Below are 24,891 nucleotides of genomic sequence, written 5' to 3'. Positions count from 1 at the left end.
AAGGGGTATCGGCACAGAGACATGTAAGTATCATTTTGTGGCATATGTGCAAGACAAACTTATGAATTCTAGGTGTACCAATTCCATATAGAGAATTCATTTACAAATCTTTGATGATCACACGGTGTTCTTTCCTATGCTTCTTTTTAACATGAACTTATAGACCTAAAGCATATTTCTATTTTGTAACTAATAATAATAGATAGAATATTGAAACACTTTTATAAATAGGATAGTGAATCTATGAGTACAGAGAAAATGTATGGGAAATTTTTGTCTCTCAAGTATGGTAGGAAAAATTAATGCTACAGACAAGAAAATGAAAGAGATAATGTATGAAAATCCTCTGCGAATGTACTCTCTTTTTAATAATGAAAAGAAAGTGTTTTTTTTTTCGATTGAAAAATAAAATAAAATAAAACCAACTCCTATTTATAAAATTTAGAAGAGATCATTGACCAAAACGACTTTCTCTTAAGCAAATCACATTCCAACTGCCAGAAATGTAAATTTGCAACTCTATTTGTTTATGCTTCCAAGTATAATGCGCTGTCAGTACATATAGTTACACTTTATGGTTAACTTTCCAACATGTCGAACATCGCTTAGCTCAACCTTTCTAATCACAATATGAAAGTGAATGAAGCAATAACACATAGTGATATCGACTTTCTTTGATTGTATTTATTAGATTTTTCTTGTAATTTTAATCCGTGACGAGGCAGAAAGAGCGATTGCAGAGCTGGTAAGCCCACAAGCCGTGAAGGCAGTACAATAGATTTAGCAGGTTCTATGTAACTGCAATGCTATAAAATTCATTTAGTTGTGACTTATAAACACTTGAGTTTTAATGTGGTTTATCGTCTATTTGAAGGTTTTATTTATGGCGAATGAAATTTATATGTTTTTATAAGTTGATTGGTATAAACATGTACATTGGTATATGTGGTGATAGATATTTGGTGAAAATAAATCTTACTCATAAATCATAGATATTTGGCGAAGGAAATCTTATTAATTGATAAAGGATTTTTGTTCTTATTTCTATACTAATTTTTCATTAATTAGAAAAATTAAAAAGTTTTTCTGGATTTTAAAAGGTAATTGAGTTTTCCTCATATTTATTAACATGTATTTCTTTACCAGTTTTTATCTTCTGCAAACTCCTATTTCCATTTGTAAATATTATGAATTTTGAGCTGTAAAAATGAAAACTAGATTATAAATAAATGATTTATGGAATATTGTTTTAAATAGGTTTGAGAACACTGAAGTCAAGTAGCCTATGATTCTACGATTCTACGATACAAGATCAGTTCTTTGTGAATAGAAAGGATGATGTAACAACAATATTTCTCATTCAAGAAGGTTTGGATGACAACATTCTTCCCAAGATTACAACAAAAACCATGTCTAGAGAAGCTTGGAATATTTTATTAATGACATACAATGAAATGAGGAGCAACATCATTCAACAGAGCATTGGAAATGTTAATGAAACTATTATTGAAAGAAGAGAAACAAATAATTTGATATCACATAAGTAATTTGAGATGTTATGGAAAAGCAAAGCGCAAGAAGAGTATCAACATGATGCAAGAAGTGAATACCACCATGCAAATACATGTTTTGAACATGAAATTGAAATTGAATATGATGAAATTTCAACCACCTTTTAGTAGAAATGATAGGTGAGGAGAGGCTAGTAGTGAAAGTTGAATTGATTATGAGGTTTAACAAGATTTTCTTGAAGAGTGGCTGGAAAAGAAAAATCATAATAAAGATGATAGTGCTTATCGAAAATACACCATAACTACATCAAAAGATAATAAAGACAACCATCAAAGTTGTTGAATCAGTTGTAGGAGTGGAAGAGGAGATGAAAGAAATCAAAGATATTGTTTTTGATCTTATAGAAGTTAATAGAAAAGTTCAGTCAACAGTAAAATAGGTACATGTAATGCAAAAGAAGAATCATATGGTGATGAAAATGAAGACACATAAATATTGAAGAAGAAGATCAAAGTAAATCTAATCAAGAAGAAAAAGTACACAAAACAAGAAGAAAAAGTACACAAAATATAAAGTTTGGAGCAAAAAAAAAACTTGTGCATCATAGATACGAAGACAACCTACACCAACCTTTAGAAGTAAAACCAGTTTTTGAATTGATCTAAGGACTAATTGTTAGTGTTGATGAAAGTAACATTTGAGATTAAGGGAGAGTGTTAAAGAATAATCTCTCCTCTTAACTCAAGTAGTTTGAGAGTTAGTTTTAAGTGCAAGTTAATTTTATAAAGATATATTTAGGGACTACCAGTTGAAATATTTTTAGAAAATACTAGATATCTTTAGAAGGGATTAATATTAGACAATTCTAAAAAAATCTAAATATATTGTAAAATCTATTTAAATATTCAATAAGGATGTGCAATGCCCAAAAACGCTTCCAATCGATTTCATTCCTATCACAAACAAGTCATATCACTGCTTGTTTGTGAATCTTTTCATTATTAAAAGATAAACAGAGGTAGGTATGAAATCAACTAGAAACACACTTGAGGCATTGCACACCCTTCTCATTATAAATAGATTTACAATAAAGCATATATAATATAGAATTATCTAACATTAACTACTTCTTGGATATTTAGGATTTACATGATTTTTTTTGAAATGTTTGCACTGACAATGTCTAAAAATATATTTCTAAAATTAGTTGGGAATGAAAAACTAACTATCAAACAAATTCACTTAAGAAGAGGGTTTATTCTTTAACATCCCCCTTTAATCCTAATTATTACATTCATCAACTCTAACAACCCTCCCTCAATTATTACTACCACTACCTATTGGTCTAAGTCTCAACTAAGGTTACAACACTTAGATCAATTAAAAAAATATTTTACTTTTGCATGTTAGTGCAAGTTGTTCTCAACTTTACATTATAAAAGGTTTTTTTTTCCTTCTTCTCCAAAATTTGTATTCTACATACTTTTTCATCTTCATCAACGTTACCTTTACTCTAATCTTCTTCTTCAATATTTATTCATATTTATTTATTTTTTATATTATTTTTCTTCTGCATCTACTTGTACCTCAACTACTACTAATTGAACATTTCTGTCAATCTTTGTGAGATAAAAAAAAAAAAAAAACTTCATCATTTTTTCTCATATCCTCTTCTATTGTTAGAAAAAATTCAACAATTTTGGTGATTTTCTTTAAATTTTCTATTGCTTCTACTACTTTAGTAATAATGGAATTTTTATACTTTTGTTTCCATCACACACAAAATTTGCAAGTCACTCTTTAAGAAAATCTAATTCAACCTCATAATCAATTTATATTTATGCTATTAGATTCTTCTCACATGTGCAAAGGTTGTTTCAATTTCGTCATCTTCAACTTTAATTTCAACTTCTACACATGTGTATATACATTGCAGGCTTCGCTTTTTGCATCATATTAATATTCTTCTTCTACTTGTGTGGGATCTTTTGTAACATGTCCAATACTTCCACGATTTCAAAATATTAAGCTTCTCTTGTTATAGTAGTAGTTTCAATAACAAATGCAACATGATGTTGCTCCTCCTTTCATTGTATGTCATATCTAGAATATTCCAACCTTGTTTGGACCTAGTTACTGTTGTAATCTTGGGAAGAATATTGTCATCCAAACCTTATTGAATGAGAAATAATTTTGTTGCATCATGTAGTATACCTAATTAGAGCACTTTTTGGGAAAAGCGGAGAGATTTTTTTTTTTTTAGGAATTTTTGGGGTGGCGAGTTTGCAGACCAGATCTAAAACTTCTGGTGCAAAATTTGCAGGAAACAATTGCAGTTCTGGATTATTTGCGAAAAAAAATACCTAATTAAAAAAATAAATCAGTTGAATTGGAGTTCAAATGAGGGAGATATCGCTGATTTAAAAATCAGTAGTGTTGCAGAAATTTTCTGACGACAATTCGTGGACGGAAAATCTCCAATCAATTTTTGCAGCTTTGTGGGGAATTTTTAGATAATAATTGCAGATCTGAGATCACCTCTTGAAAAATTACCCAATTTAAAAAAAATTGGTCGAATCGTAGTCTGTATGAGGGAGATATCACTAATTTAAATAAGTTACTTAAAAAAAAAATTGTGACAGTGGGACAATTCATAGCGAATTTGTGCCTAGATAGGGATTTCTATCACATGGGAAGATGCAAAATGGTGGTTCCATTTCCAAAAACATGTTATAATAAGGATTCTAAGCCATATTGATTGAGTTGTGTCCATTTTAAATTTTCGCCAAAGTAAGTGATTTTTTCAAAACCATCTTCATGGCTTCTAGCAAGGAATTTTTTACAGGAAAAGATAATGGTCTTACTATTGAAGAATTCCTAAAAGATCTTAAGAGAACCTTGCCAAAACATTGGAAAAGTTTAGTATGACTTTATTTGAAAGATGGGGCTTTTATATGGTGGAGCTCACTTGACAACAAGAAGTTGTCCAACCTTCCAGATGAAGAATTTGAAAAAATCAGTTTGGACAAATGGTCTCATGCTACACAACATGAGAATGAAACATGGAAATGGTTATTTTCTGATGATATCTCCTTATTACAGGTTCGTGGATGTATTCAGAAAGATAAGATCATTGTGTCTATAAATCCTAGTTGCAAGAAATTTTTTATCAATGTTAATTTGGCAAAAAAATTGCAAGTTCTAGCAAAATACATTGAAAATGCACAGGTTGATAATAAGGATGTTCAAGTTTATAAAGATTTGAATATTTTTATGGACAAATATGTATTGCATTCAGATTTTTATGCTTCAGATATGAATAATTTGGATGTTGTTTTGGGATATCCTTCGATGGAATCTGTTGGTACTATCAATATTAATGTGTAGAAGAAATTCCCGAAGCTTTGGTATAAAAAGAAATTCCCGAAGCATAAAATGTTGCAGGTACTGATACATCAGATGAGGAGTCTATGGTTGAAGTAGTACTGGAATATAAGAAACAATTGCAGGCACCACAACATGTACCAGATACCAATCAGGCTCCATTAGGTGGTGAATTAAAGAAACATACACCACTGGTTAAAACTCCAGCATATCACCACTCACATCACCCAGCAAGAAAAGAACCAATACGATGACAACGAATTAGCAACAAGGACAACAACCCCCGCACAACATATAGAGAGGTGCAAAGATCCAACCACAACACATCAACACAGAGGAACCGCTAGGATCAACTCCCATCTCAAGCGAGCGAGGCACCAGCTAGATCGAGTAATCACATGTCTCTAGGATGGCTAGATGCACGCACATGGTACCAATGGACTACTCTTTTGAGTAGATCTTATTATTTCGATTCTTCTTATGTTTTGGGGGCGAAACATGTTTAAGGGGGTGGAAGGTAGTATACTTAGGGGGGATATTATGGGGTACAAAGGGAGGTACCCAAGGAAATAGTGAGATGTAAGGATAATAAATAAATGGGCCATAGTTAATAAATAAAGTGGTTAACTCGCATCATATAAGGGACCACAAGTAGTTAGGAATAATGTGATAAGCCCATTGTATTAGATATATGGTATTGAAAGACCCATGGTATTGTATGTATGAATCCTATATAGAGGCTAAAGACTCCCCATGGAGAAATGTGAAAGATTATTGTATTGGCAAGCATATGGATTCATACATATAATACCATGGGTCTCTCAATACCATATATCTAATACAATGTGCTTATCACATTATTGCTAACTACTTGTGGTCCCTTGCATGATGCTATTTACCCACTTTATTTACTAACTATGGCTCATTTATTTATTATCCTTACATCTCATTATTTCCTTGGGTACCTCCCTTTGTACCCCATAATATTCCCCTTATGTATACTACACATCATCCTTCTTGTTCATAAAGCACTGTTTCTTTCAATCTTATGTCATAGCCTCATAGGCTATCTGGCTTGAAAATTCCTCAAACCCATTCAAAACATAATTCCATAAGTTGTATATATGTACTTACAAATGAAATTATAGAAAGTATGAATGATTAAAGATATACACACTCATAAATTTGAAAATAATTGAATCACACACACACATATATATATTATAGAAAACAACTTCTTTTCTTCAAGGAAAAATAAATAAATAAATTTTAAATTCTTGATCACCATTACCATCACCAACACATTTATATAAAATTTCTTTTCACCTTAAGTAAAACCTTCGACAAACCATAAGCACAATATAGACCATGTTAAAACTCTATTGTTAACAACTCATATATTTAATTATCTTCTTTTAAACCTCCATACTTTTTCAGTTGCATATATACATCATAACTTTCAACCTTCAAGTTTAATCGTTGACCATGTCATGCAATATTCACAGTACTGTGAAATTCTGACCTCTTATACTATTGAAACATATTTTCGCCAAGCCTACCGGAAATATGGAGTTCTTATTTGCTACTCGATTGCTTGAATGATAGTGAATAACCAATGGCATAATGACAATATTTAAAACAATAAGATCTTGATTGTTCTTAGAATGGTAGTAGTAGCGTTGCAAAGTAATAGGAGTAAAGAAACAAAATTTCACACACAAATAATAACACAAGTTGCGGATCTTATATTGATCACACAATTTGTTTTGACTTGATTACACTGAACCCATCATGGGGTATTTATCCTTTTTCAACTAGCGACTCACTCAAAATAGCTTCTGTTGGGTCCCTATAATACTAGTGATTATCCCATTACTATTGTAGTTATACCCCTTATTTATATTGTTGTTCCCCTATTACCCCCATGTTGTTATTTTTGTGCCCCTTAGAATCTCTCTATTGTTATTTTTGTGGCTTTATATTATTATTGTTAGGTCGGCTGGATTATATTGTGACTCCTTAGACTACTATATATAGAAAGGAGGTTTTGTCAATTGTATTATCCAAGAATTGATCATTTATGTAATGTAAAGGAGGTTTCCCCCTCGAAGAGGCTGAATTCTAAGGCGTTGATCTATATTTTCTATCTTTTTTGAGTTGGTTTCATAACATTTGGTATCAGAGCTTTGGATTCTAGGGTTTCGCTGCTCCAAACAGGTCATCGTGGCATTTTCGCTATAAATTTTTTTTCTGTGACGTTTCAGAAGTTGCAAAAAAAACCCATTTGAGAAGAAAGCGCGCTGAACCTTGGGTCCGAATTTCAGAACTTTTTGCGCGATATTTGCGGAGATATGATCTGAGGAAGTTGGTCTTTTTGCAGACTCCTGAATTACATTCAAAACAGGTGACCTGGGGAAAATTGTCATAACTTTCTCTCTGGGGATTGGATTAAAATTTCGTAAGAAGGTACAGAAAGAGGACGGACTATAGTTTCTGGTATGTGTGTTTCAGATCCAAAGGTTCAAACAGTAACTCGTGGCACGTCGTACAAGTTCGCTCTACTGAACTAGTCTAAATGCAAGTCACTGCGGGAGATTTCACATAACTCTTCCTTGGAGAATCCAGTTTGGGTCGGACGTGTGGCATTGGAAAGAGGACACAGAAGGCTACTACAGGTCACAACTTTAGAACTGGACAATCCAAAATTATAGAGATACATCAGATTCAATATCAAGCTTCTATAAAGTGAAAAAAGGTGTGTAGTTTTTTTTTAAATTTTTGTGTAAGCTTGGTTTAACGGAATTCAAAGGGCATAGTAAAGCATTATTATCGGTAACTGATGCCCCGAGGAAAGAAAATGCAAACACCTAGTAAGGAACCTGAAATCTCTAGCATGACTCATGAAGAAGAGGAAGAAATGCTACATGATATATCAAAATTACAAGAACAAGTGCAACAAATGTCACGCTCACAAAAGCTAACAGAAGCTAAGATAAATGGCATGGAATCTAAGATAAATGGCGTGGAATCTAAGATAAAGGGCATGGAAGCTACGATGGATGATTCGAAGACAGATTTGAAGAGAGACATGGTAGATTTGAAGACAGATTTGAAGACAAACATGACAGATTTGAAGACAGATTTGAAAACAAACATGGCAGATTTGAAGACAGATTTGACAAATTTTCTACAAGAAATACTTACTAATGGTGAAAAGGTTGTAAAGGAAACTCATGATGTGAACAAAAGTAATGTTAATCATGATTCCATAGACTCTAATGTTGGATCGAAGACCCACCATATTCCAAAAATCAATATGAGGAAGTTTGATGGCAAGGATCCCACCACATGGATATTACAGATGGAGCAGTTCTTCAATCTCAATAATGTGCAAAAGACACAAAAGGTACGTATGACAACTGTATATTTGGAACCAAATCAGTTTGTATGGTATCAATGGCTTTGCTCTCATAAAAAATTTATCACTTGAGCAATTTTTACGGAATAATTGGTAGCACATTATGAAGATACAAAAAGCAACACTTTTTTTAGCCAATTGATAAGTCTCAAACAAAAGGGTTCAGTAATGGAGCACATTAAGGAGTTCCAAAAATTGAACATAAGGGTAAAAGATATTCCAGAGGAGCATAGGATTGATGTGTTCATAGGGTCTTTAAAGGATAATATCCAACATGATGTTTGCCTTTGGGAACCAGGTTCATTAGAGAAGGCATTCAGGTTAGCAAGAAAAATGGAAAGCAAAATTATGGCAACCAGGAAGCATACCACTCACAACTATAAAGACGGAAGTGTTGTTGCCCCTAGTCTTCCACAACCTATAAGGTTGACACCACAACAATTGGAAGAAAAAAGAGCAAAAGGGCTTTGTTACAGTTGTGATAGCAAATACACTAAAGGTCATAAGTGTGCTGAGAAGAAATTATTCTACATAGATTGTGAAGAGGAAGAAGAAAAGGAGCAAGAAAGGTCAAAAGAAGAAGATATACTCCAGGAACAAAGCCTAGATGAAGAACAAATAAATCCGACCATATCTTGTAATGAATTGGCGGGAATTACCACTCCTCAAACCATCAAGATAGAAGGACAAATCAAGAAGAAAAAGGTAATAGTGTTGATTGATTCAGGAAGCACCCACAATTTTATTCATTGTAAGGTAGCAAAAGAATTGAATTGCTTCCTATATCCAGCACCAGAGTGTCAAGTGATGATTGCAAATGGAGGAAAAATAAATTGCTCTGGAAGGTGCCATAATATCAAGCTATCCATGGGAGAATATGTATTGACTAGCCCAATGCTTTCCATTCCAATGGGAGGTGCTGATGTTGTACTAGGAGTCCAATGGCTACAATCCTTGGGTACAATAGCTTTTAATTTTCAAGAACTTTTCATCAAATTTTCTATGGAAGGAAAGGAAGTTGAATTAAGGGGTATTGTAGGGAAACCAGGAAAGATAATCAGCTCTAATGGTATGACAAAGCTTATAAAAAAGGAGCAAAGAGGTGTAATTGCACAATTATGTTCGCTAGATGTTTCCACATCGGAATCATCTATTTCTCCAGATCTCCAAAAGGTCCTGGACAATCATTCCAAGGTATTTGAGACTCCCAAAGGTCTCCCACCTATGTGTGATCATGATCATGCTATTCATCTGATTTCAGGAAGTGTTCCTCCAAACATCAGGCCGTACAGATATCCCTATGTCCAAAAAAGTGAAATTGAACGTATGGTTGCAGAAATGTTGGAGGCTGGTATAATTCAACCAAGTCAAAGTTCTTTCTCTGCTCTAGTTGTATTGGTCCACAATATGGATGGATCATGGCGCATGTGTCTGGATTATAGGGAGCTCAACAAGCTCACTATTAAAGATAAGTTCCCCATTCCTGTCATTGATGAATTACTGGATGAATTGCATGGATCAATTTACTTCACCAAGTTGGATCTTCGTTCGGGATATCATCAAATCAGAATGAAGATTGAAGACATTCCGAAAACGACATTTAGAACTCATGAGGGTCATTATGAATTTTTGGTCATGCCTTTTGGCCTTACTAATGCACCTTCAACATTTCAAGGTTTGATGAATTCAATTTTCAAACCATTCCTTAGAAAATTTGTGTTAGTATTTTTTGATGATATACTAATCTACAACAAGTCTTGGAAGGATCATGTTGAACATGTTGACAGGGTGCTACAACTATTGGAGGAGAAACAATTATATGCAAAAAGATCCAAATGTTTCTTTGGAGTCCAGGAGGTGGAATATTTGGTCATATTGTATCTCATGAAGGAGTTAAGGTAGACCCTAGCAAAATTAAAGCCATTAAGGAATGGAAAATCCCCACATCCATAAAGCATCTGCGAGGATTTCTTGGGTTGACAGGGTATTATCGCAAGTTTGTTAAGAATTATGGGAGAATAGCAGCACCTCTAACAACATTATTGAAGAAAGATGCATTTTCATGGACTCCGGAAGCAACAAAGGCCTTTGAACATCTTAAAGAGGCAATGTGCCAAGCACCGGTCTTAGCTACACCAGACTTCACAAAAACCTTTATTGTGGAATGTGATGCTTCAGGAAATGGAATTGGTGCTGTTCTAATGCAAGATGAAAGACCCATTGCTTTTGAAAGTCGTCCAATCAAGGGAAAGTTTTTAAGCAAAGCTATTTATGAGAAGGAAATGTTGGCAATACTCCATGCACTTAAGAAATGGCGACCCTACCTAATGGGAAGACACTTCAAGGTAAAAACGGATCATGATAGCCTTAAATACTTTTTAGAACAAAGATTATCCTCTGAAGAGCAAAAAAAGTGGGTCACAAAGATGTTGGGTTATGACTTTGAAATCATCTACAAAAAAGGGAAGCAAAATGTGGTGGCAGATGCACTCTCAAGAAAGGATGAGGATGTGGAAGCATTGTTGTGCGCCATTTCTATTATCCAACCAGATTGGATAAACGAAGCAAGGGAGGAATGGAAGAATGATGAAGAAGTGTGGGCACTTATTCGAAAGCTACAACAAGATTCCAGTACGTCTGATACATTTAGCTGGCAAAATGATTCATTATGGTACAAAGATCGCTTATACCTCTGTAAGAATTCCCAGCTAAAACAAAAGATTCTTATGGAATTGCACACTTCTCCCTTAGGAGGGCACTCAGGATTTTTAAAAACTTACCACAGGGTTAAGAAGGAATTTTTTTGGGATGGCCTTAAATCAGATATTCAAAAGTTTTTGGCGGAATGTTTGGTTTGCAACAAAATAAAGTTGAAACAATTAAGACACCGGGTCTATTACAACCTTTATCCATTCCAAGCCAAGGAGGTTTCAATGGATTTTATCACAGGTTTACCCAAGTCTGAGGGAAAGAGTGTCATCATGGTGGTAGTTGACAGACTTACCAAGTATGCACACTTTTGTGCATTATCACATCCATTTAAAGCCAGTACAGTTTCTACTGCATTTATGGAAACAATTCAAAAGCTACATGGAAACCCAAAGATTATTGTAAGTGACAGAGATCCCATTTTCACTGGAAATTTTTGGACAGAATTATTTTCTTGTCTTGGTACTCAGTTAGCTCATAGCTCATCTTATCATCCTCAATTTGATGGGCAAACTGAGATAGTAAACAAATGTTTGGAAGGATATCTTCGTTGCTTTGTATATGATAAACAGACACAATGGGTCAAATGGTTGCCTCTGGTTGAATGGTGGTATAACACTTCCTTCCATACAGCAACAAAAATGACCCCATTTATGGCACTTTATGGGTATCAACCACCATCCATCACATCATATTTAAGAGAAAATTCTAAGGTTCAGGCAGTGGAACATCACATCGAACATCAACAAGTCCTCCAACTCTTAAAGGATAACCTCGTGTTGGCACAAAATAGAATGAAACAACAGGCAGATCAACATCGCAGTGAAAGAAGTTTTGATGTAGGTGATTGGGTATTCCTACGGCTACAACCATATAAGCAAATGTCCCTAAAGCAAGCTAAGAAGGATAATAAATTATCACCAAAGTATTATGGTCCGTACAAGGTGTTGCAAAAGATTGGTTCTATGGCATACAAATTGGAGCTTCCTGCAGCTTCTCGATTGCACCTAGTTTTCCATGTTTCATGTTTAAAGAAGGTTATAAGCGACAAGCTCCCAGTTCAAACAATATTTCCAGAACTTGACGAGGAAGGAAAAATTATATTGGAACCGGAAGTAGTCACAGAAACAAGAACTCGACAGCTATGAAATCGATCAATTTCAGAGTATCTTATCAAGTGGAAGAACTTATCCGCTGAAGATTCCACATGGGAGGATGAGAATTTTATGCAGAAGTATCCAGAACTACTCAAGCGTTGAGGACAACACTTTTTTGAAGGAGAGGGGCATGTTGGGTCCCTATAATACTAGTGATTATCCCATTACTATTGTAGTTATACCCCTTATTGATATTGTTGTGCCCCTATTACCCCCATGTTGTTAGTTCTGTGCCCCTTAGAATCCCTCTATTGTTATTTTTGTGGCTTTATATTATTATTGTTAGGTTGGCTGGATTATATTGTGACTCCTTAGACTCCTATATATAGAAAGGAGGTTTTGTCAATTGTATTATCCAAGAATTGTTCATTTATGTAATGTAAAGGAGGTTGCCCCCTCGAAGAGGCTGAATTCTAAGGCGTTGATCTATCTTTTCTATCTTTTCTTGAGCTGGTTTCATAACAGCTTCAACATGCAAACACACACTATATTTGGCTTTTCCCAAAATAAGATTGAACTCGAACTAACTCACACTTGACTTAGTTAACTCACACTCTAAATATGAATTGCACTAAACTCAACATATCTCTTCATGCATCACTAGATTTAGATCTTGCTAGATATTCATGCGAGAGTAATTACTATTTCCAACACTCCCCCTTAATTACAATTGTATGACTCAACATAATATGACATGACATAACTCAACTATTCCTGATAGGCTTACAATATAAATTGAATCAATCATCACTTACACATGTATTTTGGTCTAAGTCTCGGCTAGGCTTACAAACACTCAAAAATTTCACAATTTTTGTATTTTATTTTTCGTTTCTTCCAAATTCTATATCCTCGAAATTGTTTCATTCTCTTCTGCATTTTCTTGTTGTAGGCTCCATATTTATTCACTTTCTGTTTCTTTAATTTTTCTTTGAATTCTCTTGTATGTGTTCTAAAAAATAATATGATCCTATCTTTTACAAATTCCTATTCAAAGATTCATTCAACCATGGAATGTTGCCACAACTCTGCATCTTCAAACTGTGTTCTTTGCTCTATTTCTTGTGCTATGTATTCTTGATCTTCTTTCTACCATATTTCTAGATAGCAAAATATTATCTCTTCTTGACTCCATTGTTGAAAAATGGTTTTAATTCATTTTTCATCATTCTCAAAAACTTCCACGTTCTTCTATTCACTTTCATCATTATATACTACTGCTTTTTGTCTATAGTCTACACACTCAATATCATCATTAAGGTTAGTACATGTAAAATCACAATCACTCTTTTTTCTCGTTCACTACATTTAATTATTTTATTCCAGCTGTTTCTTTAAGACTCTCATCAATTTGTTCAATTGGCTTTTGTATCCATTCTTCAATGAGCTTCAAATCTGCATCAAACATATTAACAACTTTGTTTTCAAATTTCGCTCCCATGATATTTTAAACACCAAAATAATGTTAAAAACATCTTCACTATGCTCTACATTGAGAGATTTCTCATCTTCCTCTTCCTTCTCTGACTTCTTTTCAACCACATTAAGACTATCTTCCACTTTTATGCAGTCAGTGGATATTCTCATTAAAAATCTTTAATCACTTTATCCTCTTCTTGATCATTAATTGCTGCTAGATTACATAATGTTTCATCAGCAGTTCCAATCTTTTGTTTATATATTGTTGCTACAATTGCAAATTCAACCTTAAATTATTCATCAAACATTGCACTTTCCATATTTCCACGATCAATCCTTGTTTCACAAATTTCATTACCATAATGTTCATGTACCCTATGGTGTGATATTCAAGCATGCATGTGCTCATTGACAATTTCAACTTCACCAAATTCATCAGTTGCGGCTGGATTCACCAATGCACATCTCACTTTGTAGTCATCATCCACATGTGTCTCATCATAGTGGGATTCACCATCATTTGCACCATCCACGTTACAGTTGAATCCTTGAGAATTTATATGTGCTTTCTCTACTTCACTCACAGAGGCTTCAACTTCTCTCTCTGCAATCTTTGTTGCATCTTCTTCATCCATATGCATGTCTTCATAATTGGTTTCACTTTTATATTCTTAAAATCCATCATTCACTTTTGAGTGGGATTCTCCAAAATCTCTTGTCTTCCTAGAGTCTTTCTCATCTACTCTTATATCTGCAACTGACTCAATAGACTGTGGCACATCTTACTGCAACATGTCACTCCCCCTTGAACCAAATTCTTCTTCTAGGATCTTCCATGCTTCCTTGGAAGATGTAGCTTTTTCTACCTTGCATATAACCGCTTCATCCATTACTTGTTGAATGAAACTCAAATCCAAGGAATATTTTGCCTCATCATGGGGGTTAACATTCCTTCCTTGTAATGAACCTTTGTTTTTTTTTAATATGCAAAAAAAAAAACTAAAAAAATCTTATTTTCAAACTTTTCATAAAACTTGCTTTTGCACTTTAATATTTCTTATTGGCATTAATAAAAACCTTTTGAATATCTTTTCAAAATCTTTTAAATAACCTTGTACTCTTAATAAAGTCATTTCTTAAAAAAAACCATCGCACTTCACATACGAATTAAAATATCCAAGCCATTCATGAATTAACATATGCGTCTTTTGCAATTTTTGTACCCTTTTTAAATTTATGGCGAATACACTGTTTACTTGCTTTTCCACTTCATTGTGTGGACTTTTCAAAGAGATTACCATCACAAACTTTCGGCAAAATTTTCAAACTTCCTTTGATTTTTCAACCTTAGCTTTATAGAATGCGACTCACTACAAGGAAAAGACTTTCTAGCAGAGGTTTTTGTGGAAGCCCCTATAAAAATAACCCAAAAATCCATTTGTAGCAGAGATCACTAGCGGAGATGGGCAAACATATGTTTTAGGGGATGTTTATTGGAAAACGTGTCTAAAATCTACAAATGCAACAGTTCTTTACTATCAGTACAAGCTGTGGTACTAGATATAACGTGGTGCATTGTGGAAAAATTATTTTTATATAATAATAAAAATACGGTATGCTAAATAACACAACGCACCGGTGCTTTGATAATAGATACCACCGGAACCCTTCATGTAGTAAAATGACTCGGTGCATACCACTAAGGAGCACCGCTATAGTTTTAAATTTCAGAAAAGTGCTATTTACTAAAACACCCTGGGGCTTCTTCTAAAGAGAACTGCTAGGCGATTTTTAACTTTTAAGATTAGAGCGGTGCTATAGTAAAACAAAGTGTTGTTGCCATACCTATACTACAACGCCGAGGAGCCTCTCAAGAAAATCACCACGATAGATTTTTTAATTTAAAAAAAAAATGCGGTTCTCTTGGATTTGTTTCACACCAGTGGAGTTACATAAATGCACCGGAGGAAGGCTAAATAAGAAAAATCCTCTTGGCTGTAGATTTCATTTTTACCATCTATAGTGCTGGAGAGATATGAAACACTGGTGCCACTCTTTCCTCATGCAAAAGCCCTAACGTCGATGCTTCTCTTGCTAACCATCCTTCCATACCGTGCTCACTCTCATATTTTCTAATTTTTTTAAACCGTGCTACGATTTGTTTTTCTCCATTACGTGTCCATAATGCATCCCCGATGACCAAATGTCTAGGAAATGCCTATGTTTCTCTCTAATTTTATTTTTCAGTGGATTAGAATTGCAAATTAGCTTAAATTTTCCACTGTTTTTGAAAAAAATAAATTTCCCTGCGTGATGTGCTCGATATGTTCGTCTCGCACTGATAACAACGCACCCTAGAAATTTACAAGGTGCAATGCATTACGCTAAATGAACATTTCAATGCGAAAAGGTTATACGTGTGCATTGGTGCACAAGTTTGATGCACTGCTATGTAAATTTAAATTTTTGAACCAACAACGATGGGTCATACTTATGTGCACACCGATATCGATGTAGTTATAGTTGGAAGTACATTGGAGGCAGTGCATGACTATGTTTTGAGTGCACTAATGATTTTTTTTTTTTAAATTGAAATTTATGTTTCCATATATATAAATACATGATTCATTAAAAAAAAATGTATTTTATGTATGAGGATGATGTATTTTATATGTCAATAATTTAATAGAGACATCAACAGAGGGAGAAATAGCAGGAGTAGGTGCAGTAGGTAGACCCATACAATATGGTCTGAACATGGGAGGCTAGAAAGAGGAAGAGGGATTTATACCCTCACCCTATTAGTGCAGCGACCTAAGCGTTCTTAATGAATGTAGTCCTCCTCAAGTAGTATAAAGAGGCTACATCCCTAAAGGCACACTCTATCTTATTGGCACATCTTATCCACCGATGGAGTTCCTAGGAGCAGGCTTTCCATGTTGGTCCTAGAGTATGGTATAGGGCCACTGAGGAGGAAATAATTTATCACGGGCCTATTTAGAAGAGGGGAGGATTTTCCCAGTTCCCTGATCTCCCCCATGGGGTTGCAATTGAGTATCCACTTGCCTACACTCAAAGATATGTCAGGCCTCATGCGGTTCGTTCATTATATTTTCAGGTATGTGGTGGACAACTATAGATTTTTTGTTTTGTTGTACAAGAGGTTTGGTGCCTATCATTATTAATCAGTGTTAGGTCCCTATAATACTAGTGTATTCTCTTATTGTTATTTACATTGTATCCCCTTATTTTTATTGTTGTGCCCATGTTGTCCCCATATTTTTATTATTGTGCCCCATAAAATTGAACTATTTTTTTTTTTGTAAACAAGGTAGTACTTTCTATATTAGCTTTTGCAAAATTTACATCCCCAGCACATCAATTGAATAGCCACCTTCCCGAGGGAAACAAGGTGGCCATCGATCAACATTGTATCCATTCCAAAACTTAAATAAGTTCATCATCATCATTTGTATCTCCCTAGTTCCTCTCTCTGGTCTTTCTGTCATAGACATTCAAAAAACTACAGGCAAAAACTAAAGATAAAACTAACTACTCCTCATCTGAGGAGGCTATTTGAAAAGTTTCCTGCTCTTCTGGAGTCATCATCTTCTTTCCTTTGTTTTACGGCTTTACCCCTGGACCTGGGAGCTCTCATCCCTGTTGAAACAACTTCCACTTTAGCTTGGATAGAGTTTGCTCAATTAGGCACGAAGCAAGGTTGTTCCTGTATGTTTGAATATGGATGGTTGCCAAGTCCTTCATTATTTCCCCTCTGACCTAATCTGTTTCTCTGTTTCGCTCCTGCCGATTCTCCACTTCTCCTCCCATGTGCTCCTGATGAAGAGTCATAGCGTGAGCGATAATGTGTTTCATGATCCAGTATTGTTGCAAAGTCCTGGTATAAATATATTTTCTACCATTTGTAGTGCCTGGGTCTTGAATTAATTCTTCCCACTCATGCAGGGGAAGGTTTCTGCCTTGAAGGTTTGGTCTCAGGTCACGTTCCCATCTCCAAATTTTTTCCCAGATTTCCTGTGAATTTTCTTTCATGCAGGCTTCCACTAACTTCTTGATCTGTTCATCTGTTGATTTTCTTCCTTTATTCTAGCCCATGCTGCTTGTTCCAGCTTCCTGTTTGACATTTCGTTTAATTCACCTGGGTGCCATGTTTTTGCTGTCCAGCTTTCTGATGATCTAATCTTTCTAATAGATTTGCAGAGTTGCAAACCCCTCTCTATGTATTAGACCTATCACAGTATAAACACAATGGTCAGTTTTAACCGTTGGGACAGAGTAATTTGAGGGGATAGCGCTACCACCCCTCTTCATAGGTCTTTTCGAGATATGGTTGATACTTGAGAACAGATCCAAAGCCTCTCTAGAGCTTTCCATTCCTGAATTTTCTTCTTTGAGGGAGACGCTAGGATAGCTGGCATATTTTTTTTGGGCCGCATGGACCGCTTGCATTCTAGGCCCCTCCCATCTCTCCTAGGTTTTCCTATCCCCCTTCCCAGTTTGGGTTCCTCTGGTTCAGGGTCCCCCTCCCTCTTTTTCCCCAATTCTCTGGTTCCTATGGGATGCATCTGCTTCCACTCTCTGGTGTTCCAGGTTTGCTTTATAACAAGCATTATCTCAGGTTTTAGCCTTCCACAAGCTTCCCATCTATTGCAGGGGTCAAGGAATGATGGGTCCGTCTTTTCCTGTGAGCCCTTTTCCTTACTGTTATGATCTCCCTTCCCACCCATGGAATCTCGGGTTTCTTCCCTAAGCCAGACTACCTTTACTCTGTGACTGAGTTTGGAGTGATGCAAATTATTCCTATCTAACTCCATGCCTACTTTTTGCTTCATGAAAGAGCATTTTTCCAAGTGAGGGGGAGGAATTTTCACATACCCGTCAGTCTGGAATTGCTGTTCTATCTTTTGCAGTTGTCTTTGGCTGTCGACTCATTCTCTTTAACCACCTTCCTTCTTCTGCGTCCTCATGCACCATGCATGGAAATCCTCATACCTTGTTCTTTTAACATTCCTTTGTCTTAACCTTACCTCCAGCTGTCTCCTTTTTCGACGATCCGTGGCACGCTTTTTGGCCCACTTTCCTTGGGATGCTGCCCAAATGTCTTGTCCTCTGTGCTTCATTAATGTTTATCTTCTCTCGGCTACTCTTGTTGTCCATGTGCTGACTCCGCATTGCCACTTGGCTCTCCTCTTCTGTCCCTTCTCGGTCATGCTATCCTGTTCTCCCTGTGCCCATGTCCTTCCATTTCTGCCCCCACGCTTCTCAGGTCTGTCCTTCCTCTTTCCTCTTTCGTCATCCTAGTACTCTCTGTCCTTTCTTCCATCCTGTGCTTTTTCGTGGATGATCTCGGCTGATCTGCCTGCGATTGCCTTCGTTTTTCTGCCCTCCTATCGACATCATTCGAATTCACTTGCTTTCTCTGGTCTGTCTTGACTGCTTGTTTCATCTGATTCATTTCCTCATTCCGGTTGAGCTTTTATTCTCCTGCGTGTAATTGGTGCTCTCTGTTTTGGCATCCCCAGTTCGCGAGGAAATCCATTGGGGCATTTCCTTCCTTTTTGACATGGGACGAGATGGTATATGCCAGTTGCTGAAGTTTCTTTTCAACTTCTGTAATTACCCACATCGTCTGCCAACTTTTTCTTGCTGTAATTGTTTTATGGTGTCCATGACTAGCTTAGAGTCTCCTTCTATCTGCAATATTTGGCACCCTTCTCGTATCGCTATCTCCAGATCCCTGTTTAGTGCGTGATATTCTGCTTCATTGTTGGTAGAAATGCCGCAGTCCATTGCATATACCCTTACAATCCTTTCTTCTTCATCTCTGAATATCCCTCCTATACCCACCTCCCCTGGGTTGCCTTTGGCTGCTCCGTCAAAGTTTAGTTTTATGAATCCTTGGGGGGGGGGGGGGGGGGGGGTTTCTGTAGCTTTCTTCTGCTCTTACCTGTTCTGCGTCTTGTATCTTCCTTGTATTGCTTGTATTTTTTATTTTAATTTCCAATCGATTCATGATGCTTGATTCCAGACCTTCCGTCTTCTAGTCTTCCTCTGTCCAATTTCCCAGAATTATTGTTTCCCTTATATTCCTCATTATTTGGTTCCAAATTTCCCCTTTGTCCCTTTTCTCTGTTCTAAATATTGCCTGTTTCGGGCTTTCCATAGGTTCCACAGGATAAAACCAATTGACTGGTTCCAGGCATGGTTGAGGATTACATTATGGTACGGTTTGCTGCTCCATAGTTCAATTGTGGTTTTTATACTTTCTAACTGTCTTTCTGTAATCCCAAAGATTTGTTGGTGCTTTTGCCAGAGGATGTTACTTACATTACAGGAGTTGGCGACATGCTCCATGGTTTCCTCTTGCCGTTGGCAAAGCACACAGTGAGAAGGCCCATATGTCCCTTTCCTTCGTAGTTGATCCCAAGTCAGAGCTCTCCCATGTAGCACTGTCCAGGTAAAAAATGCCACTTTTGGCCAGGTTTTTAGTTGCCAGATTCTTTTCCATTTCTTTCTGTCTACATTTCCAGCTTCTCTTGTTTTCAGTTGGTAGCCTTCAGATATTGTGAACATGCCTTTAATGCGTTTGCCCCATCTTATTATGTCTGGTCCTTCTTTGATAGCTATTTTCCTAGTTTCCATTTCTTTGTGATAAGTAGTCCATTGATCAGTTTCTGGGGCTTCAGGCCAGTCATTCTTCTTCTTCCATTGTCTCCAATAGTTGTTTTGGTCTTCTACCCAATAGTTCCTTATTGCGTCCTCCACTATTTGGGTTGTGTACTGTTGTACTTCGTGCAGCTGGGGTTCTTGGCTCAGGGTTCCTCTTTGTTGCCACCCTTCCTGCCAAAAATCTGCTTTGTTTCCCTCTCAAATTTCCCAGAAGCTATTGTCTCTTATCAGGGCTCTGTTCATGTTGGCTAGGTTCCAAATCGCTGAGCCTTTCTTTTCTGTCAAGGTTCGGAGTTTACCCTCTGGTGTCTGTGCTACTTCATATTTTTGTTCCCACAAAAGTTTCCAAAGGTCATTTCCTCCTTGAATCCATCTCCACCATAATTTTGCCCCCATGACTTGGTTCAAAATATTAGGGTCTCTGAGTCCCAGACCGCCCTCTAATACCGACTTGCTTAACCATGTCCATGAAAGCAATGCCCATTTTTTTTTGTTTTCCCCTTGCCATAGAAAATTTTTAAATAGTTACACCATTTTCTAACATATGGTCTTCGGGATTGCTTGACTTGCCATCTGGTAGATTGGCATAGCTTGGAGAACTGATTTTAGGAGTATGAGACAGCTTGGTGTATTAAGCATTCTAAACATCCAATTTTCCATTCTTTTTTGAATTTTCCTTATCAGACCTTGCCAGTTCACTACTCTGTACTACCATTCACGCAGTTGTATTCATAATTATTTTTTTGGGGACTACCCAATTTGGAACCCCAAAGTTCTTGCTAGGAAGGCTTGGCTCACTCTTGGTGTGTTGAAAAAGAAGATTTCAGTTTTCTCTTTATTCACCTCTGTTCCTGAAGCTTTGGTGAATTCTGTTAGGATCTCCCCTATTTTTTTTGCTTCCTTGAGGTTTGCTTGGCTGTACATCATCACATCATCCACAAATTGTTGATGTGTGATAGTTAAGTATTCCCCCCATACTCTAAGCCCTTTGAGTTCTCCTCTATTTACTTTGGTGTTGATTAAGTGACCTAAACCATCGGCTGCTAGGATGAACAGGAACGGTGAGAGAGGGTCTCCTTGTCGTAAGCCACGGGTAGGCTTGAAGGTATCATTCGGGGTCCCATTAAGCAGGATTGACATACTAGGTGTGGATATCATGGACATTATCCATGCAATCCATCTATCATCAAAACCATAGGCTTGCAAGATTTCTTGTAGGTATTGCTAGCTGAGTTTATCATATGCCTTCTCTAAGTCTAGTTTGATCATCATTCCTTTATTTCCAGTTTTCTTTAGGGAATGGATCACCTCTTGTGCAACTAAAATCCCATCCACAATCTGTCTGCCTTTCACAAACCCTGTTTTCTCTTTTTCTATCAAATCTGGAAGCAGGGATTGTAATCTTTTTACCATTATAGTGGCCATGACTTTATATATTACATTGCATAGAGCTATAGGTCTAAAGCTATGGGGTTCTTTAGCTTGGTCTACTTTTGGAATTAAGGCCAAGAATGTTGCATTCCATGCTGGGTGCATTCATTTATGGCTTCTTGATTCTTCTACTGCATTAATAATATCTTTCTTCATAAAACTCCATGTTACTTGAAAAAACTCCACTGTAAAGCCATTCGGGCTAGGGGCTTTATTTTTCGCCTTTGTCTTGATTACTTCCTCAACCTCCTTTTCTATGATCACCCATAAAAGCGCAAGGTTCTGGTCCCTGCTTACCTTTTTTGGAATGAATTTTTTTATCTTTGATATCTCCTCAGTTTTGTTGCTTTCCGGTTTAGTCAATATGTTCTTGAAGTGTTGGGTTAGGAGAGTTTCCATTTCTTCTTTCTGTATTACTCTGTTACCTTGTTTGTTTTTGAGGGAGAAAATACGATTTTGTTGCCTGTGTTGCAGCATTGCTCAATGGAAAAATTTTGTATTCTGTTCTCCCTCCTTTAGCCACTGAACTCTTGAATTTTGGCGCCACAGTATTTCCTCCTACTTTCTCCTTTCCTCCAGTCTAATTAGCACTTCCCCTTCTTCCTTCGCTCTCTCCTCGATTCTTCCTTCTTCTATGTTTTTTTGTTGTATCCTTTGCATTGCTATTTGGAGTTGTTCCTTATCTTTATGGATGTTGCCAAATTCCTCTTTATTCCATGTCTTGATTTCATTTTTCAGCTTCTTGAGTCTCAATTGGAGGGTGTGCATCTTATTCTTACCCTATATTACTCCTTTACTTTTCTGCCACCAGGTTTCCAGCTTATCAACTAGAGTTGGGTCTCTTAGCCAAAAGGCTTCAAACCTGAAAGGTTTGTGTTGGTTTTGATTGTTCATAGCAATTTCAAGTTTTATTGGCTAGTGATCCAATCCTTGGCAAGGTAGGATCGTTGCTTCATAGAATATATCTTTCCTTAGGAAGTGTTCTGTGGCCAAGAACCTATCCAATCTAGAGGCTATCTGTCTACTACCTCCTCTTCTATTATTCCAAGTGTATTTGTCATTGATAGTATTGATATCAATCAATTGGAGGGTTGTCTGGGTTTCCATGAATCTCTCCATATCTGCATCCTCCCATTGCAGTCCTCCTTTCTTTTTTGCTGTGGTTATTATCATATTGAAATCTCCTTCTATCACCTAGATTTTTTCTGTGTGTAGGTTGCCCATTCGACACAACTATGCTAGAAAGGCCTCTCTCTCTAGCGGTATATGAGGCACATAGACCGTTGATACCAAGAACCACTCCTTCTTTCCTATCATTTTGAATCTCCCTGATAGAATCCTTCGCATTCCTATCCATAGGTCAGCCATTACTTTTGCTGGGTTCCATAGTATTGCTATTCCCCCTGCACTCCCTTTTGCATCTATTGTCATACTTTCATAATACTAGGGTGTAATTTTTTGAAGAATTTCCTCAAGTTTTGCTCCCGTTATTTTTATTTCTTGTAGCAGCATGATCTGAGGTTTTTCCTTTTTAATCCTCTGTGCCAGGTATATTTTCTTGCCCTTGCTATTAAGACCTCTTATATTCTTGGATGTAATAATCATTGAGACGGTTGGGTTGTTTGATGGAAGATCGTTGAAAGTGGTACAACTCTTCCTGTGTTAACTAGCATTTCACTCATTATTTGAATGGATTCTTTCAAGTTTTTTCTTCCTCCTTTTTCCCCCCTTTTCCTTTTTGTGGATGCTCTTAGTTATTATCCTGCATTCCAAGTTGTTCATTCATCCCTGTTTTTACACTCTCTTGCTTTTCTTTGTATTTTTGGAATATGTCTTTGTATAGTTTTCTATCTTCCTCTGGGATAAACCTTTCATCCAGATGTTTCCACTTATCTAGTAAATTTTTTAGGATTTCTTCTTCTGTTGTTGCGTTATCCTATTTATTTATGTTGACTTCGATCACTTCATATTCTTGGTATTTTTCCTTTTCTTGGGTCCCCTATTCTTCTGGCTCTTCTTGATCTATTCCTTCTTGGTAGTCTATCTTTTGGGTTTCTTCCTCCCCTTCTTTTGTTTGTAATACTTCATATCTATTCTTCTCTTGACTTGTAGTTAGCTGGTCTTTCCAACCTTTCTGCTGGGGTTCTTTCGTGGGTTGTTTCTTATGTTTTACTTCTTGAAAACCCTCATCATCTTCATTCGTTTTCCTTTGTTGCTTAGTATTTCTTTCGTCTTCCTCTGCATTTAAAGGGAATTCATTAAAAAGGTGCCCATATTCATGGCATTTTCTGCATCTAAACGGTATGTGTTCATAATCCAAAGCCTGCTGCCAGACCTCCTCATGATACTCAAGTTCGACAGCACCTGGTATAGGGTTTGCTATGTTCATGTATACACATTCTTGCATACAAGGTATATCTCCCTCTTTTTGTTGATTCTGTTATCTTTATGAAATTTCCTATGGTATTCTGTATTCCTTCCAGAATCTCTGGGTCCCAGAAATCCATAGGTAGTCGAAACAGTGTAACCCATACTGGTGCTGCTAGGAATTTTTCTTGGTCTGGGTTATAGCATTCCTCCCAATACCTCATGAATGATCCTGCATTATTATGAAAATATGGTCCATTTTCAAACACTTTCTCTTTATCTTGCAGGTTTGAGAAGATTATCGTGAAAAAACCGCGTGCTCCCAACTTTAGTTCAATGTGGCCGTGTGGTTGCCATTTCTGTTAGATCCATCTTGTCAATTCTTTTTCTGAGGGCCAGACTCCGATGAACTTGCAGATCAATGCATGATCTTTCATGTAACTTCTATATCTCTCCAGTTTGTTCATCGGGATGACAAACCTCGGTTTCTCCACTGCGCAGCACAGGCATCTTCCTTTGCTTCTTGCTTGCCAGCGTGCACTCAGAATTGGTCCCAGTGGCCTTTGAGCAGCTTCCTCTTTGTTGTTACTGGTTCCTTCTCTTGCTGTCGCATCCCTGTAGGAGGTGATCTCTCCCCTCCTAGTCTCCTTTGTCATTTCTGTAACGTCTGTCTGCTTCTGACCGTTTGTTCGCTAGTTTTTCGAGGTGTTCCATGCTGCCTACCTCATGGCCACAGGGTCATTAGGGTTGCAGAGCTCCAAGAATCCCTCATCGTTTTGAGACTACTCTTAGGTTCTGCACTAT

The sequence above is a fragment of the Pinus tabuliformis genome, chromosome 8, assembly GCF_031772625.1.
Source record: "Pinus tabuliformis cultivar Carrire ecotype Pingquan chromosome 8, CPIR1, whole genome shotgun sequence".
In the NCBI taxonomy this organism is placed as follows: Eukaryota; Viridiplantae; Streptophyta; class Pinopsida; order Pinales; family Pinaceae; genus Pinus; species Pinus tabuliformis.
Note: the sequence above shows the minus strand (reverse complement) of the source record.